The sequence below is a fragment of the Haemaphysalis longicornis genome, unplaced genomic scaffold (assembly GCF_048455015.1).
Source record: "Haemaphysalis longicornis isolate Haplotype H1 unplaced genomic scaffold, Haemaphysalis longicornis Haplotype H1 scaffold_10, whole genome shotgun sequence".
Classification (NCBI taxonomy): domain Eukaryota; kingdom Metazoa; phylum Arthropoda; class Arachnida; order Ixodida; family Ixodidae; genus Haemaphysalis; species Haemaphysalis longicornis.
The window spans coordinates 127,325,876-127,352,770 of record NW_027526204.1 but is presented as its reverse complement, the minus strand read 5'-3'; the positions used below and the strand labels follow the sequence as shown (position 1 = coordinate 127,352,770).

Sequence of the window (26,895 nt, the reverse complement as noted above, 5' to 3'; positions counted from 1 at the left end):
GGCAAATAAAAGTAAAGAGCAGTATCTACGTTTTGGTAGCTTTTTTTTACTTATTCGGTTTTACTTACTTGTTGCGTAATATTTTAAAACAACGTGATTCGCCTTTACTTTTTTGTTGTTTTCCGTGCAAACACATTTAAACAAAACTAGCCCATTTGATGCCCCGTGCTATATCTCTGCTCCGAGCCGCAGCTTATGTTGCAGGCCGCCAGACTTATTTTAACCAGCTGGTGATATTACACGTGGATCAAAATCCAGATACATGGACGTTCTCGATTTACATCTACTTCATAAAAACGGTCGTGGTGAAGGGAGATCAAGGCCACTTGTTGTCAGCAGCAAACGGCTTAGCCACTGAGCAGCTCCTGTGGCCAGACTTGTCAAGTATTGACAATTTGCAGGTGTCGGACCTTTTAAAGAAATCATGAAATGCAAAAAATTTGCACACATCGGGTGTGGGCTTTCGCTGTTGCGCAGTGGAGCACTCCTGCAGCCTGATTGCTCAAATAAAGTCGCAGCTAGGGAAGGGCAAAGTCGTTTTATATCCCCTGCAAGCTGCCGAGAATGACATTTTGTTTGGTCAGCTTGCACTACGCTCGTGCTTCCAGCAGCAACAGACCATTGCTACATCGGTGCTCATTCCTTTCTCCTGTTGTTACATAGAGCGTGCTAGTGTTCAATTGTCTGGAGGGGAAAGTGCGCGAGCGGGTACGAAGTTGATGTCACGTTAAAGAAAATAAGGCCTGAATTGCATTGACTGTGCAATATCAACAACGGAGGGTCGAACCGTTTCGGCATGAACCGGTAACCGTTATTTCGTTTTTCGGTCCAGTTGCGGTTCGGGTTCAGCGGGCTCAAAAAATAACGGTTCGGGTTCGGGTTCATTGCATGAAGTTGAGCAGCGTCCCGTCCCTACGCTGTTCAACTTCATGCAATGAACCAACTAGCCCAGTTACAAACCGTCCTACAGTTCGGGTTCACTTCCGGCAAAAATACCGGTTCAGTTCCGGTTTTCGGTTCGGTTCGGTTCCGGTTCGACACCCTGGTATATATATAGTTAAGTGAAAAGGTTCCTGGCTATAAGGTTAGCTGTACGATAGAGGAGAAGTCAAACTGAAAAATATAACATTTATTCTAACGTTTTTGACCGAGGAAAAAGACCGGTCCCCGTTCGAAACGTTCGAATAAATGTTATGTTTTTCAGTTTGACTTCTCTTGCGTGTATATATATATATATATATATATATATAGTCTTCTTCGGGGATGATTCAGGGATGCTGTGCGTGTTTGTCATTAGTGATAGGATGTGGTGGTGGAACGCAGAGAGAGCCAATTTGTCGAGGACAAAAAAAAAGAAGAAAGACTGCTTTCTGCGTCATATATAGTGTTCGATGGGTCAACAGCCGCAGCCGCATCTCATCACAGCGCATTATTAACCTGGTTTACAGGACGTTTGTTGGGACGATCCGTCTTATGTCGTCATCCGCGGTTGAATTTTATTTACACAGAGTGCAGAAGTTGCTCACTGTAAAAAGTGAGCGCGCTCACTTCAGCGCAGCTGCCTTCCACCTCGCTCAACCTTAAATTAGCCAAGAAGGCAAAATGCGAGTTTGGATAATTAAAAGGCTGCATTCCTCCGATAACAATGACACCAATTTTGTCGCAAACGCAAATCGAGACATTAAAGAAGACACCTGACGCAGTGGCCCGGCCACATTCCGGCGATTTCTTTGACGTCACAGGATCTCTGTGCGATAGGCGGCTGCCTAAAACCCACCGCCTAGAAACATGACTGGTCGATTGCAGCGTGACCTCTAGGCCCGTGTGATCGCAGCACTTGAAAGCTAACGCGCAGTTAGCTCACTGCCATCTGTTTTAAAGCGAAGCTTTATTGTCATCACTGATGCCGTTGTTCGTCAATACGCCCTACATAAAAGCGAACTTTCTCTGACGATGATGATGAATGATCCTGGGTGCAGTGAAAGAAAAAAAAAAGGCTGCGGTTTAGCTCAGCTAACCTTGGATATGCAAAGCAAAAGCTTGGTTTTGTCTCGTTAAGTCTTAATTTCGCTTGGTTAATCTTTGATGTAGCTGCATTGCCGACCACGGGTCAAAGCCGTTCGGTTCCGTGCGACGCTCACAGAAGGAGGCTTCGCTGGGGCGAACGCGGCGGACGCGGCGTTTATTCACGGCGAACGCGCCGTTCCTCTTCGCCGGGCGCGAGACGAGTCACGTAGCCCCAGACGGCCCAGTGACGCATGCATGGGAGGCTGGGGGCGGGGTGTTCGGCTGCCTATAAGCTGATCGGCCGCTACCGCGGCGGCGGCCGCCGCTCATATGAGCAGAACGACTTAAAACGAGGCCTTGTGCGCAGTTCCGAAAGGGGGGCCCGGCGAATCACGCGATGTGCTTCGCCGGGGGTGTGTCGCCGGGGGTGTGTCTCCGGTCAAAAGGTCAAGTTGCGCATCCTCCGCGAAACCGCTGGACGAAAGTAGTGAAGCTTCGCTTTAAAAAAAAAACGCTTCCCGTGGTCGAAATAATCGAACCTGGGTCTTTCGCGTTATGAAGCCGGCGTCTATCCCACGTACTGCTCCAGTTCGATATGGTCGAAACGAACTCCAAGCTGCAGGTACCGATTCGCGCTGTACTCCCCAAACCTAAACGTTAGGCCTACGGAGTTCACACCCGTGAGTTGCTGTGGGTATTCTAAAGTGGTACGTATACCTCCTGAGCAGCGCATACTCGCAGTGTGGGATTGGCCAACCAAAGAGTCCGTCACGAGAAGGCTTCGCGTTCAACCGTCGTCGTCGTCGTTAACGCATGATTTTTTTAGTGCTGGCTCATGCTACGTCACTCCTGCCGTTATTAGGTCACACCATGGCGCGAAATTTACGTTTTTCGAAATTTTTGTAATTTGTTTAATAAAGAAAACCTCTTTCGGGTCTGGATTATAGCTCAGTGATTTACCAATGTTGTTGAAAAAAAAGGGCCCATCTCCCCGCGAGGGGGACTCGAGTAAATGCGTCGCATAGGGGGTGGGTGTATTGCGTTAACGTTTAGTGTTTGGGGAGTTGGTGGTAGTGAATGCGTTGTATCAGCAGCTTCTTGACGTAGTTTGAATGAGTCAAGGATATAAGGCGCATTCGTAGCCTTCCATTCTGTGTCGGCTTTGTGGCGCAGTGGGTAGAGCACCATGTAACTTGCGGGGAGCCCGCAGGGTCGTGGGATTGAAACCAGGTGCCGGTAAGTATTATTTTTTTTATATAGTGTAGGGGGAGGGGTGCGGACCTGTTGTTGAGAGCGAGGAGGGTAGCGTGATGCGGGAGAGAAGGAGTGGGGGAGAGGGTGCACCTGGAACGGCAGTTGCGGACGCCGAAACACGCCGACAACGCCGGGTGACATCGTGAGTTAAAGAAATGCTCTGCATTTAAAATGAACAAAGTAATACTTTGTCTCTGTGGCCCCTTTAATTACGTTCGGCTGAAAGCGAGGGCAAGACTTCCTGCTTTGCTCGGTCGCGGCCTTTGATGCCCCCTGACGTGATGACGTCGACGCTAGTTTGAGATAGAAGGGTACCTCGGGTTAAAAACCTAACGGGGTTCCCTGCACCACGGCCGCTCGATGCAAAGTACCATTACTGTCGTTTTATTCGAAACCCGCAAACCTCAAAGCAGCATTTAACAGGGGATTTAGATGCCGAATGCAATAGCTCACGCAACGCATGATTGTAATAGAGACAAGGCATGCCTGCCCATATGTGACGCTGTTTATGCAGCGTCACATACGGGCAGGCATGCCCATACCCGAACGTGTTGTATCACTCAGGTGAGTTCTGTAAGGTCGCACGAGGTCGCGGGTTCGATTCCCGGCCGCGGCGGCCGCTTTTCTGATGGAGGCGAAAAGCAAAAACGCCCGTGTGTACGAGATTTCGGCGCACGTTAAAGATCCCCAGGTGGTCAAAATTAATCCGGAGCCCTCCACTACGGCGCGCCTCATCGCCTCCGTTGCGTCGGCGCGTTAAACCATACAATCAATCGAGTTCTGTAAGGTCTGCATTATATTGAAAGGAAAGAAAAAAAGTTCAAAGTAATACTTGAGATAGGCGAGAACCTTGTATCTTTATTTCACGATGTGAGTGTGTCGTTATGAATTGGCGTTGACCTTGAGCCAATCCTCTTGTGCGGATATGCATGAATTGTGGGCGGGGATGTTGAAGTCGCAGCTAATAGGATTAAAATTGTAGGTGATTATGTTTAATCTGAGCCACTCCGATTATTGGTACCCCTGTAGGCGCGCCAGCGACGCCGACGCGGCATTTTTTGAGGACCTTTAATGTAAATAAATAAATAAATAAATAAATAAATAAATAAATAAATAAATAAATAAATAAATAAATAAATAAATAAATAAATAAATAAATAAATAAATAAATAAATAAATAAATAAATAAATAAATAAATAAATAAATAAATAAATAAATAAATAAATAAATAAATAAATAAATAAATAAATAAATAAATAAATAAATAAATAAATAAATAAATAAATAAATAAATAAATAAATAAATAAATAAATAAATAAATAAATAAATAAATAAATAAATAAATAAATAAATAAATAAATAAATAAATAAATAAATAAATAAATAAATAAATAAATAAATAAATAAATAAATAAATAAATAAATAAATAAATAAATAAATAAATAAATAAATAAATAAATAAATAAATAAATAAATAAATAAATAAATAAATAAATAAATAAATAAATAAATAAATAAATAAATAAATAAATAAATAAATAAATAAATAAATAAATAAATAAATAAATAAATAAATAAATAAATAAATAAATAAATAAATAAATAAATAAATAAATAAATAAATAAATAAATAAATAAATAAATAAATAAATAAATAAATAAATAAATAAATAAATAAATAAATAAATAAATAAATAAATAAATAAATAAATAAATAAATAAATAAATAAATAAATAAATAAATAAATAAATAAATAAATAAATAAATAAATAAATAAATCGTGTGTGTTAGTGAGCGAGTGTTCGTGTCTACTGTATACTGCATAGATATGATGACCAAAACTGTTTGACTACTCTCATTCTTGATTAGGGCCGGCTCCGGCCGAAACGTCGAAATAGCGGTACAGTCGTGTAATAATGCTTCTCGAAGGGATGTTCTTCTCTACGCGTGCACGGGTCATTTCGGGGGCACCGGGCGTCTGTCGCAGTTGAGCAGCGATATGCGGTGGTATGCATACAGCCAATTTGTCAAAGACGGAAACGGACTTGTTGTCGGCGTCACATGCTTCGGCATGTCAACAGCCGCCTATAGCTTCCATGCGTCAGCCGTGTCTCATTATTTGGCATGATTACAGAGTGGTATCCCTACAGCGCGCCCTGCGCGTTCATCATCCAGATTGTCAGGATGAGCTACGGTTCCTCAGGCCGTTGCCAACGGCGTTCTGCATCTGCTGCTTCATGTTGATCCGTCTTCGAGGTTCCATGGTTGCTACTTAGGCAACTTATTTTCGCTAGTTACCTGCGACCATGATTTTGAAAGTGTGCACGAAACCAGGGTAAGCTATCCTAGTCGCGTAGTTAATTTATTAGCGTTAATATGCTGCAAGCGTGGCTTCGGAATCCTGCACGACACATGTGGCTTCGCTGAAGTCTTTTCCATCTTTGCGCTGTCTTGACACTGCTCTTAAAGTGGGTTTTATTAACCTTTGCAATCAGATGTATGCAAATCGTGGTTTGCCTAGTCGCACGTACTTTGACAGGGTATCATGTTTGGAAATCTTTTGACATTTAAACATTCGTAAAAAATACTGTTGAAAGTTACACTTGCAGTAATACTTGTAAATTTTTCTCTGCTTTTTGAAATTACGTACAGTGTACTTCTGTCTGATCTTGGGCTCTTTTAGTGCTCAAGATTTCACTCGAGCCACATCAGTGCCTTTACGGAGGCACCAGATCGGCTACGTTGCAGAGTATTCGTTTAGGGATTCCGGAGTTCGGCTCTGCTATACCTTGCTGTTCGCGTGAATTGAAGCGACAGCGATTAATAATGTCTCGTAACACACCCCGCGCTGAAAGCGACAGAGGAATTTAAGAGCTCGCTCAATGCCAGATTAATTTACTGCCTCGTGTAACGCCGTGTTTCCCGTAGGACGCGTTTACAAAACACGATTGCGTTCACTCGCTCGTTCGTTTTGAAACGCTGCGACCATTACTCAGGCAGCTGTCGACGATTTTGTCGTCCGCGCGTCTCTTCCCCGCACCCAACGTCTCTCTCTCTTCGTCTCTCCCCCACAAATGGTACATGGTACGGTCTGGTCGTGTTTTTGCCGAAACGTCAGTACCGAGTCGATTTTCCGGTATGCCTGGTATTAAAGGGGCCGCGCAGACAAAATAAGTTTGTTTTATTTGAAAGATTTCACGTTTTAGAGTGCGCCCAACGCTTGTACGGCGCAAACTGATGCCGTATTCAGCGAGAAACTAATCAATTTAGGTTAAAATTCTCATTCTCCCGACAAATCGTGTGTTTTCGTAACATCTGCCCTGATGTCATGAGGGCGGGTATTCAAACGAACTTCCAGTGCGCCACTAGGCTCTGCAGCCTTGCTTACCGTCAGTCCTCCCAGATGGCGCTACCATAGTCAGCCGTTGTTTTGTTTTTGACCGTATTTGCTCCTGGCTTGTGTTTGTTACGGTAGAAAGTAATTGTTTCGTGAAACATGGGCATACTCGACAAGCAGGGTCACGTAAGACAAGGTCACTTACGCCAATCGGCCGGTGTCGTGTAAGACAACTCCAAAGCGGCGGCCTGCTGTGAAGCTAAAAAAAGCATAGAGCGCCCAGTACCAACAGCAGTGCGCACCGGTACTTCTATGCTTACGTGTGTTTTCGTAACTTTCATTGTTTACCCCCACCATTATTACTGCTGTAAGGTGAATATGCATTACGTTTAAGCGCAAATTGCTCGTTCGGCAAGCTTATAAGACCTGCTTAATTTGTGTTTCCTTTTGCCGGTCTCAGCAAATCGCACAGCTGGGCATATGACAGCATAGGTTCTGTTGCAGGTAATGAGCTAGTGGGTCGCATGGTCGTTCCTTTTTTCCCTAATTGTATAGCTTATTTGAGTGAAGTGTGCTTTGAAAGTGGTGTCAGTATGATTCTAAGGAGGCAGTCTTTCGAATGATCCAAGCTTGTGTTTTATCTGCATGGCCCCTTTAAAGGGGCCATGAAGAGAAGATGAAACTTTGCTTAATTTGAAAGAGCTAGGCTTCAGTATACTTACTCAGTTCCATTCCAGCCATGATGGACTCTTTAAAAAAAAAGGATCCAGGAAGTATTCAAAAACTTTTAAATTTCGCGCTACAGTGACGTGTTATGGGAAAGAGGGATGTTGTACGGGTCATCACTAAAAACAGATACCAGTGTGTTAACTGATCGTTAACACACACAAACCGTAAGAGGAAAAACCTCGTGTTTTTCGGCGTTTGTTATTTTTTTTGTCCCTGATTACGCCCCAACAACGCCGAAATATGTTCCCAACCTCTGTCGGTTTATCTTAGTTGCACTTTGTTTTGCGTCTCATTTAACCCGTTGGGCTAACAAAGTGGCAAGTACGTCGATCAAGAAGTCCTTTATACCGTTTTAATGAACGTTTGCTCGTTTGGCGTAATCGCCCCGTCAACGCGTGCCACTCACACCCGCGCAGCTATTGTAAGGTCGAGTTTGACGCACGCGTATTCCGCGGCACGCGTTTTGCGTACCGCCAACAAGCCGCTAATTCGAACGAGGGGAAGTCGAAGAAAGTCGCCTGTAAACATTGGGCCAATTAAAGGCCGTATCTGAGCAGCTTCGCGAAAACCAAAATAGGACTCGCACGATCATCGCTCTATATACGCGCGTCAGTGCTTTTCCGAAGATTTCGTGCTAAGGTTACAGTGTCAACGTTTCTACAATTTCTTTCTTGTTTCGTTTTTTTCCTCTCTTATAGGGCTCGCCTTGAAATGCCTCCACTGAGGACTCGGCTTCCTTGGGCGGCGGTGAGTGTGTACTTCGCCGATTTACTTCATTTTGACGCGTTTTCCTCGGTGTTGTTGTCGAGTGTGTGTTAGTTTCCGCGCAGGAAACTGGAGGGTAGCAACCAGTCGACATTTTGTTAAATATTTCCGGCGGTTGCCGACGTTGAACTACAAATGAAAAGTGAGAGAAGAGAGTTCGCGTTTTTAATGCGAAGGGGCGCGTAATAAAAACGACCTTTGTCGATCTTCTGCTAAGCATGGTTTAAACTTTTTGCCAGTTTCCGCGTATGCGGATATTGAATGCAGGTTTTCGGGTTCCTGATTGATTGATTGATTGATTGATTGATTGATTGATTGATTGATTGATTGATTGATTGATTGATTGATTGATTGATTGATTGATTGTAAGGTTCAAAGTGCCGACGCGTCGCAGGCGATGAGGCGCGCCGTAGTGGAGGGCTCCGGATTAATTTTGACCAGCTGGGGTTCTTTAACGTGCGCCGAAATCTCGTACACACGGGCGTTTTTGCTTTTCGCCTCCATCAGAAAAGCTGCCGCCGCGGCCGGGAACCGAACCCGTTTATTTAGAAACTGCTTGCGCTTACCCCAGTATATTAAACGCTGGCTTTCTTGCGCTGCTGAGCACGAGGTCGCGGGTTCGATTCCCGGCCGCGGCGGCCGCTTTTCTGATGGAGGCGAAAAGCAAAAACGCCCGTGTCTACGAGATTTCGGCGCACGTTAAAGATCCCCAGGTGGTCAAAACTAATCCGGAGCCCTCCACTACGGCGCGCCTCGTCGCCTGCGTTGCGTCGAAGCTGAACATCACCTCTTCACCGCTGGCGGAACGTGTGGAGCTACAGGCGACATCGGTCATTTTATTTGGGCTGCCGAGAGCATGTTGAGGAGCGGTTAGCTTTGTTTAAAGAACTGCGAAGGAAAGCCGCTCCGCATGCCTTTTTGAACGATTTAATTTTCCCGGAAGGCCGTTGGATCACGAGGGGGCCGGGACATCTTTCGTTTGATCCTGCAATTTTTAAGGGTCACAAGCCTCAGCGAATCATGGTGAATTCCCCCGCATAGCGGTAAAAGGTGCTGATCAGGTGAGCAATTGCCGGCATACCACGCAAGGCTAGGTCCACCCGTCAATAAACATCACCCCCACCACCACCACCATCGGCGCGTTAGACCCTACAATCAATCAACCAGACGCTCGCTTTCACGTGTGCAGCTTTCCCGCTCATGGCAGTACTTTCAACAGTGATTACTCTGTAGTTGTTTAGCGAAATGTGGAATATTTTCGCGCAGCTAATATTGGGGGTGAAAACTTGCTTTGTGCGCAGTTTCAAGTCTTGCACGTCGCGCGATCAAGTTCCGGACCCATGGAAACTATCCCATACAAATGCATTGGGAGTGCGATTTGACAGCGAATTACACAAAAAATACTCAGAATCCTGGAAAATTATTTCAGAGTTTTCATCTCCACATTGACCTTTTGCTTTACGCGAAATATCACTTTCCTGAACTGGTTTTACTAGGTTCCTGAGAGGTCGGAATTTTGAGCGAGAAAGCTGGGTATGATACGCGCTAGGGGATATATGCACTCTGCAAAAATAGGTTGTCTGTCCCTTTTAATTTTGTTTTCTTCCGGCGTAATTTTCGCTCCGAGATGGGCGTCGGCCCGTCAGCGGCGACGATCGTCGAATGAAGTCACGTTCCGACGAGAAGGAAGTCCTCGCGCGTCGACCGTTAAACGGCTACGCGCCGGTCCGTTCTCGTTGCGCGGACATGACGCCGGAGGATGGCTGGCTTCAAGGTTGCTCCCGGACACCGCAGAATTGACGGCCCCGAGAAAGCATCCGGTGTTGGCGGCAGAGCGGGCATAAACTTCGCGCGGAGCAACTCCGGTTCAGCGACGCACTTGGAGGGGCCTTATTTATAAGCTTGAAGGCGCTGTTGCTTCCCCCACTTTCTCGATTCCATCGCGTGCACGTCTTGGGAGAGTTCTTCGATCGACGCAATTTCATTTCGATGCTTTCGTTCTGTTCGTTTTGTTTGCCTTTTCGCGCTCGAGTTTGCGTTCAGCTGGCGGCCGCTGCCGCTCGGCATGAATGGCAGGATGAAGAAAAGGCGAAAAAAAAAAAAAAAAAAGAAATAGGAAAAGGAAAGAGGCAGCTTGAAGATACAGCGTCTGACAAAGCCACATTGAATGGTTCTGGCAGGCCTCTTGAAAGCGGCTTTGTTAGCCGCTACGGCTTCCAGTTCCGTCTTTTACAAAGTATAGTTCAAGGAAGAGGTGATTCGCTTAACCTTTTCTTTTACTACTTTCTTTTTGTTTCTCGGCGATAAAGAGCTGTGAGAATTTGTCAGAACAGAAATGTATAAGGGGGGATGATGCATCGATTTAAAAGTAATCCGGGACAATGGGTGAGTGAATGAGGAGAAAAAACATTTGATGAGCTTGAAAAAGCTGGACTGGCTTGCTACTCCAGATGGTAACGCAATAGGGTTGAAACGCTTGCATTGACATCGGAGTTTAAGTGTCGAGATTTTAGACACGAAAGTTTTACATCGTCGTCGAGGGAGCGTTTGGAAACGGAGCTGCTGCATTCACCATTCATGCTTACGAAGCGATGAAAGTCGGCTGAGAGCGATACCAGCGGCAACGATTTTGCATGCAGCCGCACACTAAAGCAATCACTCATCAGCGCGAGCAACAAATAGGCTTAGCTGCGATGGTGTAGTTTCCGCGGACGTTTGAAAGCACGACAGCTGCGTACTTTAAGAGCACTCGGAAAATCGCTGTATGTCTAGTAATACTCTCGGTTTAAAAGTTTTAAAGCCCAATGTGTGAGCAACTGGCCCGGGGTAGCGATTATCAATCAATCAATCAATCAATCAATCAATCAATCAATCAATCAATCAATCAATCAATCAATCAATCAATCAATCAATCAATCAATCAATCAATCAATCAATCAATCAATCATGTTTATTTCGTTTGCCCAGGAAGAGCCTTGAGGCCTTAGTACTGGCGCGCAGAGGGATACAAGTTCAAAAGATAGCAGGACAAACGAAGGGAAGACACGTCCAAAGTGCAGACGATAAATGGAGATATAAAGTACTTTGACAAGTATATGAACAACGTATAAAAAGACTATGCTACAGCACATTGGATAATATACACTGTACACAAAATTAACACAGACAGGGCTGACATGATAGATTACAATCAATCAATCAATCAATCAATCAATCAATCAATCAATCAATCAATCAATCAATCAATCAATCAATCATTTATTTACGTGCCCAGGAGCAGCCGGGGACCTTTGTGCTAGCGCGCGAAGAAAAAAAACAAGCAATATACGAGCGCACACCTCACAAATAATGAATTTTGGGACACCGTTGCTTAAGCTGAAAAAAATACACGCTGTCGTACACCCAAATATACATTCAACCACGCACAGCCACACACATACACACACACAACCACAATTACAGCGCCTTGCAGTTAAGCATAAAACACCACACGTGCATATATCCTATTACAAAAATATACGTAAATGATAACAATGTTGTGTGAAAACGGAGTCACTCAAGATAGCTTATATGGGAGAAGCAGGGTGTATAATGAACATAAATGTGGAGACGACAAGTGAATTGAAAAAAAAAAAATTGCTTTGTTACAATTTAATATTCAAGTGACAGCGCATTACAAATGATAAAAAAAATCAGATGAGAAGCTCACCGACGTGTTTGCGGAACAAATACTACTACTACTACTACTACTACTACTACTACTACTACTACTACACTATACTATACTATACTACACTACACTACACTACACTACTACTACTACTACTACTACTAATAGTAATAATAATAATAATATTAATAATAACAATAATAACAATAATAATACTAATAATAATAACCTTTATTTGCGAGATGAACAGTATTTACTATAATAGCTCGTGATGCAGAGGCCGCCGACTGCAATGGTGCGAGAATGTCCCCGAGCCTGACGTGTGCGGGGTAACGCAAACGCAATATCGCCTTCACAGATAGTCGACGTTCCGGGAGGGAACACGCCGCGGGTTTATTCAGGATTAATATTGAAATTATACAGGTGCTGCGTTCACGGTATGTTTTAAATGGTTGTCTTTACCGAGAACAAGCAATCTCTCCATTGAGTAACAGTTATACGTTAAGGCGTTGAAGTTCGAGAGAGAATGATACGTTTTCGCACATCCGCTTGACGCCAGGAGGAAACACGTCCCGCCTTTCCTCCTGGCGTCAGGCAGGAAAAGAAATAGATTAGGCGGCGCTATGATAGCAGAAGCTCTACTACGAATTCGGTCAATGGTACGGGGGCGATTATGGTGTACGGTATACCGGGTAGTTGCAGATCAACGGGTGCTTGGTACGGCTCAGCGTCGCACGCTACTCGTCAGCAGCCAATTGCAAGTGTCATCGGCGTTAGCTGACGTTCAGTCTACGCTTGGATTTCAGGATTTAAAAAAAAAAAAACGATGGGGCCATCGCAATGTTGAAAAGCGTAGGAGACAAGACGCTGCCTCGCGGCACGCCCGGGTTTGTCACAGCTTAAAACTGCAATCAAGCCGATACTGTACCAAACAGGGCAAAAAACGAAAAGTGAGCCGCGAATCTTCCCTGCCTTTCTGTGGCCCCCATTCATTCCCCGCAAACGTTCGAGGTTTCTGCGCTCCACCTTTACGCCCAGACCCGTTGCTCATCGATCATCAAGCTCCAAGCGACCGAGCGGAGCGCGCCGAGTCGCGAAATTGCAGCGACCCTCCCTGCCGCTTTGAGGTCCTCTTCCCCTTCACATTCTCTTCTCCTCGTTCCTACTTTGGCTTTCCAGGCCAGCGCAGAAGGCTCCTTTGTTCCGCCTCGCAGCATTCGCCAATTTCTCGCCGCGCACTGTCTTACGCAACGCTACGCCACTTCTCTATTTGCCCCCGTCTCTGCAGCGCGCCGCTCCCTGGCGCCTCCGCCGCGTCGATGCCGTTTAATTAAGCGCTCGGATTTCAAAATGGATGCGACGTACGACGCATGCTTGCACCATCGCGCAGGAGAGGAATAAGCTAGGACGGTTGGGTGGGGGTGGGCGTTGGGAAAGTAGGCCGATATGGACACGTATTTAGTTCTCAACTGTGCGAGATGTTATCGCAAGACCTTTTAAACGGTTTCTTGCGACGGAATGGGAAACAAGTTTTTTGGGGGGATGTGAAGAAATCGTCGCATTAAGGCTCGTTCACGATCGCGACGAAAGCGACCAAAAGTGACGAGATTTCGGTTGCATTTGTCGCCTGGCATCGCTTTTGTCGCGCGACGAGACCAATTTGTGTCGCCACCGTCGCGCTGTCGCTTTTGACGCACAGGAAGCGAGATTTCTTGACGTCATATCCTGCCAAGGCACCCGCGGATGCTGTGTCTCTGATGTCTGATGATGTTCTTGTCTGAAGCTCGACCTGCGAAGCTCGGCCGTCGCGCAGGTAACTCGAACTTCTCGCAACACGGAATGCAAGCGGTCAGCTGCCACGTAAATAATTTTGGGGGCTTCTTTCGTGTGAATAAGCGTTCAAAGGTGTCACTGTCACTATAAGAAACCGACCGTCGGCACGCTCTAAAGCCAAACCAGTTCGTCGAAGAAGCATTTAAGCACATTAGGCGGACATAATTTCCAAGCTTTTCTCTGGTGGAAATGAAATGAAGAGCAACCGCTCACCAAGCCGATACCGAAGCAAAATTTCCGTCTGCATGACCGCTGGGATCAATCGGCTCATGAGAAACTGTCGACAAGTAGCTTCACATGTGACAAATGCGTTGTAGCAAACAAAAAGAAGTTCACTGTAAAGCAACAGCAGAAGATTTTTTGGTTCGCCCTGCGGCTTTTTTGATAAGGACGGTGCTTGCTTCTTCATAACTTTGTCTGAATAAAAATTACGCCCACCTCGCCTCGCGGTAACCCTGGTGTGATGCGACGCTGAGGGGGGTTCAAGCGCAAGCGGAGAGCAACCGTCGACCGAAAGGCCGCCGGAGAGCGGCACACCGGTTATATGCGCAGCGCGACCGAAGGAGAGGAGACCGCGGAAGAGAGTACTGCACATGCGCCGGCGCCAGTGCGTCTGCCGTGGCTATGACGCAACACAATCCAACACAATCCACTTTATTCTAATCCAACCCAATCCAATCCAATCCAATCCAATCCAATCCAATCCAGTGCCCCTCGCGAGAGAGTGTTCGCTATCGAAGAGGAGAGGGGGTGAGCGGCGGAGAGCGCAGCTGGCGCGGCGAGGAGAATGGGGGAGGGGTGGACGCCGACAACGCCGGATTGATGCAGAGACAAGGCGAGTGAATGAGATGCGTTCGCACCTAAAAAGTGTGCTGACCTGCCGTCCGCTGGAAAGCGGAAAAAATTCGCTGTGCTAATCCTTCCCGAGTTGTCGCACCGCACAGCATCAAAGCGCTCGTGGTGTCCTTTTCTCAGTTTCTTTGACATTTTGAGCCCGTTCGTACTCGTAGACACCAAAATTTTCACCTTCAAGGTGTACTACAAAACGTTTCTAGACGTGCACACAGTGAAAGTGGCAGGAGCAGGAGGACAGGATGGCAGCAGAAGAGATAAGAGCGAAAGCGCCTCCCGTCGGCGCAACGAATGAAGCGAATAAACAAATAAACAGGGTTCCAAAAAAGGAAACACCCAAGGACACATTTTATTTTTACGCATAATGCAATCACCTTACTTTATTGCTGCGTATGTTGAAAAGATAAAGCCACATATGCAAAATTTGCTGTATTTTCGCTTGGCTACCAGCGTCATGGCGGCACTTTATTTTGCGATACGAAAACTAGCCGAAGTGTCCGGCCCCTGCCGGTAGTGAAAAGAGTTGAAAAAAAAAAGTAAAACACGCGAAGCTTGGCGGCAAACACGTAATGCGCAACTGAGGCTGAGGTTCAGAGTACTGACGTAACAGCCATATCGTGAGCTATGGACGTAAAAAAACGGCCTGTCACCCAGTTCGGTTGGCTGAGACGTGAAATGACGTCATTCTTTAAAGATAATACGATGTTGTGGCAACAGTCTGAACCCGTCCTGAGCTTCATCCAACGCACCTGATAAGTTTCTCTACGTTTAATGTTGCTTCTATTTAGGTAACCTGGGGATTCTCACGACGCTCAGCACGAGCACGCTCACGAGCTGTGGCAGCCGTTACGCGTGTGTGTATATCACCTGAAATCAGGCTCTCTTGTTCTGAAGTCCTTGCGCTTCAGCGCCCGGCTGTACTAAAAAAAATAACCCAACCAAATATTTTTTCGCCAACGACTGCCGATTGTTCTGGTGAGAAATGGCCGCCCCATTTCTGTTGCCACAAGTTTCGCACAGGCTTGTAGCGGATGGCCGTCCGCAGCCGTGTCTATAGAACGTAGCTTTCTTTGTAGTATATATAGTTCTATAGTTTCTTTATATAGTTCTGTAGTCCTTTGTAGTATATAGTTATTCCAAACGTGCTGCCCACTGCATGCGGAGGTCGGTGCGCGAGACGGAAATGTAAGCGACCGTGTGGGTTAATTCCGCAAAACAACAAAAAATGTGCGGATTGGTGAGTAAATTTGATGCCTCATTTTGCGCAAAAAAAAAAAAAAAAGTGGCAGTGGGGGCCGTTGATTGCGGGGGTTGGGGTGCGAGGGAGGCTAAGCGCAATACATGGCAGTCTTACGGTGTCTTGCTCTGAAAAAATCATGATGAATACGTGTTGGATGGTTACAAATAACTGCTGACTACAATAGGAAAGATGTTTGTTAACCACAACTGTGATAGGAACTGGAAACCGAACATCATCATAATCGTTGCATCGTCTAATCTACGCAGGATCAGAATTGGGAAAGATATCATTCGTTGATAAAACTTGCATTTCCATCACTTTTGCACTTAAACGCGAGTAAGCAGGCGCCTTGACGGTTGCGGAAAATCGCCGGCAAGGGTTTTTTTTTTTTATAGAATGAGAGGTGTCGTTTTTTAAGCGTAATGTAGATAAGGCAGTGGCTAGTTGCTCACGCTCTATCGGCTGCAGGCAGCGCGTGCGCGAATGTCGAGTTGCGGGCTATGTATGTAGTGACACTTGCAGTGTGACCATAGGGCCTTATCGCTGCGAAGTTCAAGGGTTGGATACTTAACCTCGCACTGCAGCAATATGCGTGCACCCTCCGCTAATCTCCCGCGCGGCATTTGATTATCAATACCAGGGGCGTATTGACAGGTCCAACAGGATAATGTGAGGGCCGAGAATCAGGCTGCTGAAAAAAAGAAAAAAGAACAGGGCGATATATTTTTCCCGAAAGATAAAGCCCGATAACGCCTGGCACCTCCGACACCTGGGCGTGTTTGTTCAGGCGTTGATCAGTTTATCAGTTTTACCTTCCTTGATGTTGTGGTCGCGGTCAAGCGTTGAGAACACGCTTCGCGCGTTGATAAGGCGACAAATCCTTATGTTGCACCACTAGGAGTACGTCGTGACGTGGAGAGACTGCAACACCGCTGTCCGGGAAGTACACTTATCTCACGCTTGCACTGCGTTTGATCTGTCGCGCGTCCTGATAACGGACTGCCACTGTGTGCGTTTGTAAACGGCAGTTAGTGTAAACACTACCTAAGAAAACAGGGGGGTGATAATAAATCTGGCACGTAGTACTCAACTGTGTTTAGTTGCGTTCCTCTAACGTGTGGTCTCTACCTCACATAATGAATAACCGATGCATTGCACAAGGCATGCAATCATGGTGCGAGGAACCACCGTGGCTTCGAGCTAGTTGAGCACGATCACGAGACTGAAACGCCACTGCGCCAGCTCGACACATCCTCTGTTGGGCAATTGGAGTAGGGGCGACAAAGGAATATGTTAGGGCGCTGAAAGAAGACGGCTATTTCACACCAACCTCCTAGTTAAATGGGTTACATGCGCGTAGTTCCCTTCAGGTGAAAGGGGCGATGAGGCGCAACGCGCGAGTGAGCGCATCGCCGCCGCGCTCACTTGCGCGCGCTCTCTCACTCTTAACCGCGAAAATGCAAAAAAAAAAAAAATTCAACATCTTTCAATTCAAATTTCGTGTTACAGTGACGTGTTATGGACAAGAGTGGTGAAATATGGGTCAGCATGAATACGTACACAGTTTTCAGCGTGTTAACCACACGTTCGCATTCAAGTGATCATCATCATCATCATCATCATCATCATCATCATCATCACCACCACCAGCCTATCTACGCCCACTGCAGGGCAAAGGCCTCTCTTATTATTCGCCAATTACCGCGGTCCTGTACTAACTGCGACCAATTTATCCCCGCAAACTTCTTGATCTCATCTGCCCATCTAACTTTCTGCCGCACCCTGCCACGCTTGCCTTCTCTAGGGATCCACTCTGTTACCCTTAATGACCAACGTTTATCTTGCCTTCGCATTACATGCCGTGCCCACGTCCATTACTTCTTCTTAATTTCTACTAGTATGTCCTTAACACGTATTTGCTCCCTAACCCACTCCGCTCTGTTTTCGTCCCTGAATGTTACTTACACATATCATCTTCCGTTCCATTGCGCGCTGAGTCGCCCTCAATTTAAGTTGAACCCTCTTAGTGATCCTCCAAGTTTCTGCCCCGTAGGTGAGTACCGGTAAGATGCAGCTGTCATACACTTTCTTCTTCAGGGACAATGGTAGGCTGCCATTCATTATCTGAGAATGTCTGCCGTATGCACTCCACCCCTTTCTTATCCTTTTAATTATCTCTGCCTCATGGTTGGGATCCGGGTTACAAGTGATAGTACGGTAGAATAAAACTGCAGGCCCCTTTACCCAGTCATGTGTCTTGGCGATGGCTTTGGCAGGCGGCCACCAATGGCACGAGCAAGGTTTCGTGACGTCATAGAGAAATCGGCGAAAAGTGGCCGGGGAGTCGCCACTGCTACAGAATTTCTTTTCAGTTTGCGATCGAATTGCTATCGTTGTTATCGTGACAAAGTAGCCTTTTTGATGGACTAAACTTGTAGTTCGTCTTCATGTCCCTTTAATTGTTTAGGTGTACCCGCCGCGGTGGCTCAGTGGCTAAGGCGTTGCGCTGCTGAGCACGAGGTCGCGGGTTCGATTCCCGGCCGCGGCGGCCGCTTTTCTGATGGAGGCGAAAAGCAAAAACGCCCGTGTGTACGAGATTTCGGCGCTCGTTAAAGACCCCCGGTAGTCAAAATTAATCCGGAGCGCTCCACTACGGCGCGCCTCATCGCCTCGGTTGCATCGGCGCGTTAAACCCTACAACCAACCAATTGTTTAGGTGTAAGCCGCGGTACGCGTAAAAGTGATGACGAATGTACCACATGTTCACCGAAAATTCCGGACGAGTTTTCATCGCCCTTAAAACTAAGAGGCGATGAAACCTCAAAATCAAATGACCGAATCCTTTATACACTGAACATTTCCTCGCAGCTTAAAGGAAGAAAAATCCCCCTCCCCCCCTCCCCCCCTCCCCCCCCCCTCCACCTTCCGTCATCACGGGAAAATCAGAGAAAATACCCTTTTCATGTGCGTCCTGCCGGGTAGTCCGACACAAGTTTGGTTCATTCGAAAGATTCTGTCGTTAGAATCATACTGACACCACTTTTAACGCACACTTCGCTCAAGTAAGCTACATAATTAGAAAAAAAGAGAATGGCCATGCGACTCACTGGCTCATTTCCCGCAACAGAACCTATGACGTAATGTGCACAGCTGTGCGATTTGCTGAGGCCGGCAAAAGGAAACGCAAAATAGGCAGGGATTATAAGCTTGCAGAGCGCGCTGTTTTCGGTTAAATGTAATGATATTCATTTTAGAGCAGTAAGAATGGTGCAGTAAACGTGTCAGTTACAAACGAACTCGTGAACATAGAAGCACCAGTGCGTACTGCTGTTTGTACTGCGCGCACTATGCTTGGTTTAGCTGCATAGCAGTGCGGCGTTTTGGGTTGTCTCATACGACACTGGCCGATTAACGTAGACGGCATTGTCTTACGTGACCCTTTTTGTCCAGCACACCCCATGTTTCAGGAAACGATTGCCTACAACCGTAACAAAAACTAGCCCAGTGAAAATACGGTCAGAAACAAAGCGAGGGCGGACAGCGGGGCTGCGCAGCATGGTGGCGCCATCTAAGAGGACTGACGGTAAACAAGACGTTCCCAGTCCGCAGCAGACTCGAGGGGCGCACTGATGTTCGGTTGAAGACCTGTCCTGCTTACGTCACCGCAAACGTCACGAACAGACAATTTGGAGGAAGAATCAAAATTTTAACTATAAATTGATTTATTTTTTTACTGAATAAAGCATCGTTTGCTGCCGAACATGTCTTGGGGCACTATAAAACACCAAATATTTGGAATAAAACAAACTCGGATTTTGTCTGCATGGCCCGTTTAAAGCAATCGCGGCATGCTTGCGATCAAAATGCTTTCTCGCAGGAACTCGTGTACGGAGTGAATGTTTCGATGTGTCGACTGTCGAGACGGGAGTCTCGAACCGTTGCCTTGCGAGTGACCTGGTAGTGGAAGTGGCCGGTTGGTTGGTTGTCTATGGTATCTACTCGTTGCCACGGAGAAAGATCTGATGCCGTGTCCAAGTGATATCGGGTGCAGCTCCGACCTTCGAGACTTCAAGGGCACGCGCAGAACGGCGTTGGTGCACGTCCACTGTGTGACATATGCCCCGATCTGCTGAACCGACGCATAAGTTCGCGGAAGTTTTGAAATGGCCTGCATGACACTTCTTCAAAGTTCAATCCGCCGTTGTGAAGTCGGGATATTAATGCCTAAGAGTTTGGTTAATGTAGAGACGAAGCGCCGTATTGCGGCTTCCTCCGGTTGTCGCGTGGAGGGGTGGGGGGGCGGAGGGGGGTACGGTCTTCCTAAGCCATTTTCGTCGCTTATGCATGCATAGCGCATACGAGAAGTAGGAACTCGGAGGCGCGCCGTCTCTTGCTCCGTCCATCTTTCCCTATTCTACTGGGACTCTGCTGATGGAGACGTCTGTACCGTGGGGATTTCTTGCTCCATCTTTCTTTGTACTCTGGGGAATTCGCGTTTCGCGGCCTCTGCGGGCGCACGTTCCGCTCTCGCTAGACGCGCGTTTGCCTCGAGCGTTGCATCTTCTGCTAGATTGCGCAGCTTGCGACGAACAATGCTCCCCCTGCACTATTTCCATTTTGGGGAACTCAGTTGGGGGATCGCGTTTGGGCAGCTAAATGCGCCCCGCTTTTCGGACGCTCTGTTCGCTATATGTGCAATGAGGTTTTACCAAAATGGAAGAACCACGACGTTCTTGTTCCAGACGTATTTCACTGGTTTTCCGCCGTATCAGTTGCTTAGAAATGAACTTTTGACGATGTCCCTGGCTGCGTACAAAGAAGAGTGGGTCTCGCTGTTTGGCGCTATTTTCAGTTCCATACACGAAGGAAAGAACGAAAAGGAACGAGCAAAAAAAAAAAAAAAGAAAAACAAGAGAACAGGAATAACAACTAGCGAAAAGAAGAAGCGAAGGAATGAACGAATGAAAGAATGAATGAATGAATCAGGGAATGAATGAATGAATGAATGAATTAATTAATTAATGAATCAGTGAATGAATGAAAGAACGAACGAATAAGTGAATGAATGATTGAATGATTATTTAAATAGCAATGAACGAACGAACGACGGAATGAATGAACGAATGAATGAATGAATGAAGCATTGAATGAATGAAAGAACGAACGAATAAGTGAATGAATGATTGAATGAATGTTTAAATAGTAATGAACGAACGAACGACGGAATGAATGAACGAATGAATGAATGAATGAATGAATGAATGAATGAATGAATGAATGAATGAATGAATGAATGAATGAAAGCAAAACAAATACCGCCTGAGCAAGCCCTCTCGAGTAAGCGCTTGCATTGCTGCACTGACGTAGCCGTGGTGGTACAGTGTAGCAATTACCAAGCCTCCATAGTGGATATTCTGAAGAGGTTTCCCGCGAAAAGCGCTGCCCGTCACGGGCGTAATTGCAAAAAAATACATATATGCCTTTAACCGGTTCCCGAGGGAAACGCTTTCTTCTCTTCTCCTCTTTTTCTATACCCTTCAACATAACATCGCTCTGCCGAGGCTGCGTAGATGACGCATTTTCGAGATAAGCACCAGTAATTTGGCCACGGTCACAGGAAACTTGCCCAGGACTTTTAATCACCTCCGCGCACGCCGACGCCTTTTTTTTTTTTTTTTTTTTGCTCCATCTATAGCTCTGTCTTGCTATGCACGGAGTGCCCTGGAATGCGTAGCCAACGTAATTAACGACAGGAGCTTAACCCAAGCGAAAAATTATTTTCGCGAGTCCTGCCAGTCTCGTTGCTTTTTCTTCTTGTATTTTCCTTGCACGTTACGTTTGGACAGTATCAAGGTCGGGGCGGTTTATCATTTCCCGCTGGAGCGGCGATTGAACGAGTTTTCGCGCTTCTATGTGTGCGTTAACGGCCCTGTCTTATTTTCTCTTCGCCAAGTGCGTAACAATGCCGCTGCAGATAACACTTCGGAAGTGAACGCGCGCCTTCATATTCTATTCATTAATGTGTCCACATTGGCCCTGAGGGCGCGCTGATAGGGCGAGAGCAATAATTCATTACGAAACGGGATATATGTGAGAAAGAAGAAAACCGTGGTGCAATGACTTTGTGGAAGGGGTAAAAAAATACAACAGGGTGGCAGTAAACGATATGAAGGTGTGGTACGCAGGTTTTTTTAGATATAAACTGGCTGAAAAATTGTCGTCCGATGTCGATAGTCTTCTTCTCTTTTATTACGTGGCAATCTGTTTTGTCTCCTCCCCCTACCGCTCAGTTTTTCCCCTTTCCTCTCGCCCCTCCCACCCTGTAAAATGATCTGCACCTGTTTTGCCAATAACACCCTTAAACCCTTTCAAGAAACGAAGAAAGGAAGGGTGTAATTAACGATGAAACTTCTTTTAAAAGGGTGTATTCTTGTGTTTTCGCTAGGGTGCCTGCAAGCGTGTTATGAACGGCAAAACACTCTAATAGCTGTTTTATTTTTTTTTTATTCAAGGGGGTAAGGGTGTTAGTTATAGGGGTGTAAATAATTTTGCAGTGCATGGTGAAATCAATGTACGTTTGCTCAGTTCAGCTCAATTCAGTCTTGCGGCGTTTCGGATGCTCACGCGTGCACCTTTAGTTTTGGCTCTGCGCTTGGAAGAGCTCGAGCCGACATTTTTTTTTGTTTGTTTTAGCGGTTGCTTTTACCTCGCTTCTCTTGGAACCCATTTTTAACACGTGGTTTTTCATTTGCCCCGGGGCCGTTGGTACCTAGGACCGAGGGTATCTAACCACTTCTTAAGAGTTCTCAATGCGAAAGCATCGACGTCCAATTTAACGCCTGAGACTCTTTGCTTCCGCCCCGCATTCTCGAAACGTTTCGTAATTTTGCCACTTGATGCGATTTGCTATATGCGCGATTCGCTTCCGTCTCACGCTTTCGAATGGCTTCGATCCGCCTCCTACAGGTTGCGCCGCTTTCGTTTTTGCCGCCATTTATCGGAAGAGTTGACGATGGTGCATTCCACTGCCTGTCTGTTCGCTATACTTTGCTGCATTCTTCTACTGTTTCACTTCATCTGCGGTGTACCGGCGTGCTAAATTTGAGTTCGTGCTTTGGAATGCCTCGCACTATGGTACGCTTCAAAGGAGCACTGGTCTAGGAGCCGTTTCGCTGTCACGTTCCGCTACGCCTGACGCCGGCCTTATCGCTCAATGGGCCATTTATTTCTGTCGCAATAAAGACCATACCGAGGTACGCCGATGTACGTCGGCGTACGCCGGGGTACGTCGGTATTTACAAATATGTGCTGTAGTCGTCATTATGGAATTCACCTGCGTGCCCGATTCCTCACTCAGCTTATCCGAGGAACAACGAAAGGGCTGGCACGAACGAGGGAACGGTGGTTGGACGCGGACGTTCCGCCGACATCGTTTTTCGATCCATACGTTTAGCGGCGTACGTTTCTCTTGCCCCTTTGTGTTCCTCATTTCGGCGCCGCGGCTAACGGAGTACGCGCGTGCATGATGTTATCAAGTGGGACTTGTTTTCCCTAAATGCGCCGCGAAGCCGTCATCGCGGTTCACGTCAAGCGCGACGGAATCGTTGGCCGCGGCGTCATAGCCCGCGTGTACTCGTGTACGACGGCCCGTGGCGCAGTCGACACGGCGTTCGCAGGCGGGCTGGAACTGGCTCGCACTGGATTTAACTGGCTTGCACTGGCTTTCAGTGGCAGTTCAGGTAGACTTAGCCCGTTCGCATGCCTGTGTTTTTTGTGTTGTGCTTGCGAAGCACCGGGGGCCGCCCAGTCGCGAGACAACAACCCTTTGTTTATAGCGTCGACCGGAAAGCAGCGATAACGCGGCGGGAATCCGGTGTTCCCGGATAACCAGGGCTGCAAACTTACCCCGCTTCTGTTCCTCGGCTAGGTGGGTAAGCTCTGTGGGCTCTTATACAAGCGCGTGTACCGCGAACCGTTGAAACAAAGGCCCCTTTGTTACCGAAAAAGAGGGTGAAATAGATTCGCAGTCAGGGGAAAGAGAGGATACGCTTGTACCTGTTTCTGAGTTAGCATAGCTCTGTTGCCCGTACAAAGGGAGGCAGGTCGCCGTTGTTGACGTAGAACTCTGAAAATGCCCGAAAAAGTGGGAAAAAGCTTTTCTCGTGAAGAAAATAAAAATTTGGCCCATCTCCCCGCGAGGGGGACTCGAGTAAATTCGTCGCATAGGGGGTGGGTGTATTGCGTTAACGTTTAGTGTTTCGGGAGTTGGTGGTAGTGAATGCGTTGTATCAGCAGCTTCTTGACGTAGTTTGAATGAGTCAAGGATATAAGGCGCGTTCGTAGCCTCCCATTCTGTGTCGGCTTTGTGGCGCAGTGGGTAGAGCACCATGTACATTGCGTTCCGCCCGCAGGGTCGAGAGATCGAAACCAGGCGCCGGATAGTATTTTTTTTTATATAGTGTAGGGGGAGGGGTGCGGACTACGACTACGGACGTCAACGCGGGTGACATCGTGAGTTACTGAAATGCTCTTCATTTAAAATTGCGTAGGCGGTGAAGATAGCTTACCGGGGAAATCGTATACGAAGGGCTGTGTTGTGGGAGGAAGGCTTCCATGACGTTTCCCACCTAATCATGAGAAAACTTTGCAGTCGAACTACCCACCTGCCTGCCGGACGGAGAAACCCTCAGTAGAGAATGGGAGATGAGAATCCTCGGTGCCGCAGTGAGGGTAGGATATTTAAGACGAGCTGCGTAGGACTGATGTTTTCTGCTTGGCGGGACACGAAATTATAAAACGCGTGTTGCAAGAAGATTGAGCTAACAAACATTTCGCTGCATTCTCTTCTTGGACTTCAAACAAATGTTTTAAAACCAGCTCCGAGATTTGCATATGCAATTTTCGTTTCCACAGCTCGCGTTTCTCTTTCGCTCGCTACATCTTCGGCGACGTAATGATCAAAGATCAAACGGAGTTCGGTGCTTGAAACCACGGAATGGTGGCGGTATGCTTCTTTCGCTGCGTGCGACCTGTGAATACTTTTGTGGGCGCACATCGTTTCACGTGCATTTAAGATCCCCGAAAGTTCGGTACTTAACCCGTAGGATCCCACCACCGCATAGCTCCGTTTTACGAAACTGCGGAGAAGAAATTCGAAACTTAAGCGCACTTTGTCGAAGTTCAAGTTCGCGTATCCGGGGTGTTTATGCAAGAGCGCTTCCGCATAAGTTGCGGATGTCTTAAAGTTCGATCGACATGTTCGTAGAAGGGAAATTTGGGTTGGAGAACGAGGATTAAATAAGCAGCCTCGGTCTTCTCGCGGCTTTTGGCGCAAAGGTCGAGCAGAGCGAATACGCGGAAACGGTGCATATGTACGCTGGTAGGCGATAACACACGAACGTGCAACGCATTAACTCGCCTTTAGTTCCCGCGGATCTAGGAGCGGAACTCTGTAGGGTTGGCGACTAAGAAAAAAACGGGCGTGGCGCTTCACTAATTGGTGGGCTTGCGGTAACGGAATACTTTAGGTGGGAGCGCGTAGGAGGCGTGCTTCATATATATATATATATATATATATATATATATATACACTAATATCTCGTTAACTCGAACTCGCATATCTCGAAAAATCGGCTAAGTCGAAATTTTCCGCGGCACCGAATATTTTCCTATACGTCCCATGTATATTTTTCTCTTTATCTCGAAGTATTTTTGGGTCGGATTGCGGATAACTCGAAATCTTGACTGGGAGTGGAACGAAAATTCCGCCGCCGGACCATTTCACAAGATTCGCGCGATGCTGCCACGCCTGAAGTCCGTCGATTTTTTTTCTTATTTAGCCGCGCCTGCCATACGTCGATGCTTTCCGGGAACGCGAAGTGCGCGAAGTCTCAGCCCAGCGACATATCAACTTTGTCAAGCAACCCTGTGGCACGTCATGTGACACATGCGCTGAGCAGGGAGGCCCTCTGCCTTCTCAGCAGAGTATACACCTTCTCAGCAGAGGTACACCTTCTCTGAGAGGTACACCTTCTCAGAGAAGTACACGTTCTCAGCTGCGCTTGGCAGCAAGTTCGCGCAGCGGCTATCGCCAACTGCTTTGCGCACGCTGGGTTTTCACGTGCCGCCAGTTTGCCAGAAGCAGAGACGGCAGAGACAGATGACTTCACAGACTGTGAGGAACTTTGTCAAGAGGTCATCAAGCTTACAGGTAACGGTGCCGCCGAAAATGACGTAACTTTTCTGGAGTACGCCTGTTTGAGCAGGATGTGGCGGTGACCGGAGAAATGACGGACGCCGAAATCGTTCAAACGGCCACTAACGTAGGGGACGGCGGAGACGACGGCGATGACGAACCACCTCGAGAGGTGCCGACATCTTCTGAGACGAGAAATTTGCTGTGCATGCTTCGAAATAAGGTCGAGTGCAGCGGCGGGGAAGATCGAATGATTCGATGCGTCAAGCAGCTGGAGGACGCCTTCCTAGGCCCGAGTACGACCGCAAAGCAGACGAGCATTACGCAGTTTTTCTCTGCTAAATAAAATGGCAGTGCGGCAAAACCCAGCCGGTTAAAGTATCTTGTATGTTATTTTTTTCTCTTTTAAACCTGCACGAGAAGAGAGATTAGAAACTGCCGCTGAAGAGCCGGTAAGTAGTAGTGATTTTTCTGAAGAGCGCTCATTTTTCCCGGCGATTAGCGCAACTTTGCTTATCTCGAAAATCCGTTTATCTCGAAATTTTCCCTGGTGTTTACGACTTCGAGTTAACGAGGTATTACTGTATATATATATATATATATATATATATATATATATATATATATATATATATATATATATATATATATATATATATATATATATATATATATTTATATATATATATATATATATATATACACACATACACATACAGGGTGTTTCATTGCTAGCTTTAAACATCTTTCCTGAGAACCTCTGCTGCCTTCGCGCTCAAACTTCACACGAAGGTCGCATTTTGTGGTCTATTTTGTTTGACACCGGGATCGACGACGGTACTTACCTGTTTATTCTGAAAATAAATAAAAAAGATTTTCGCCTATGGGAAAATGGCGGCCAATTTGGACCTGCAAGCTTATCTTGGAACGATGGCGCCACCTGGGATATGCAAAACGAAACGCGCGATGGCGATTCACGTTAAACAGAAGCCAAATGAGGCAGCAGACG

General features: G+C 46.6%; 1 protein-coding gene across 3 annotated transcripts in view; it reads left to right on the top strand.

Annotated features, from left to right (window-relative positions):
- Nucleotides 1-26,895, top strand: part of LOC144159277 (uncharacterized) — a 352,228-nt gene that overhangs the window by 151,389 nt on the left and 173,944 nt on the right. For all 3 annotated transcript variants that reach the window (XM_077690667.1, XM_077690670.1, XM_077690666.1), the window contains one exon: nt 8,030-8,078. The gene's annotated coding sequence lies outside the window, so the exon portion shown is untranslated. The remainder of the gene's footprint in view (nt 1-8,029; nt 8,079-26,895) is intronic.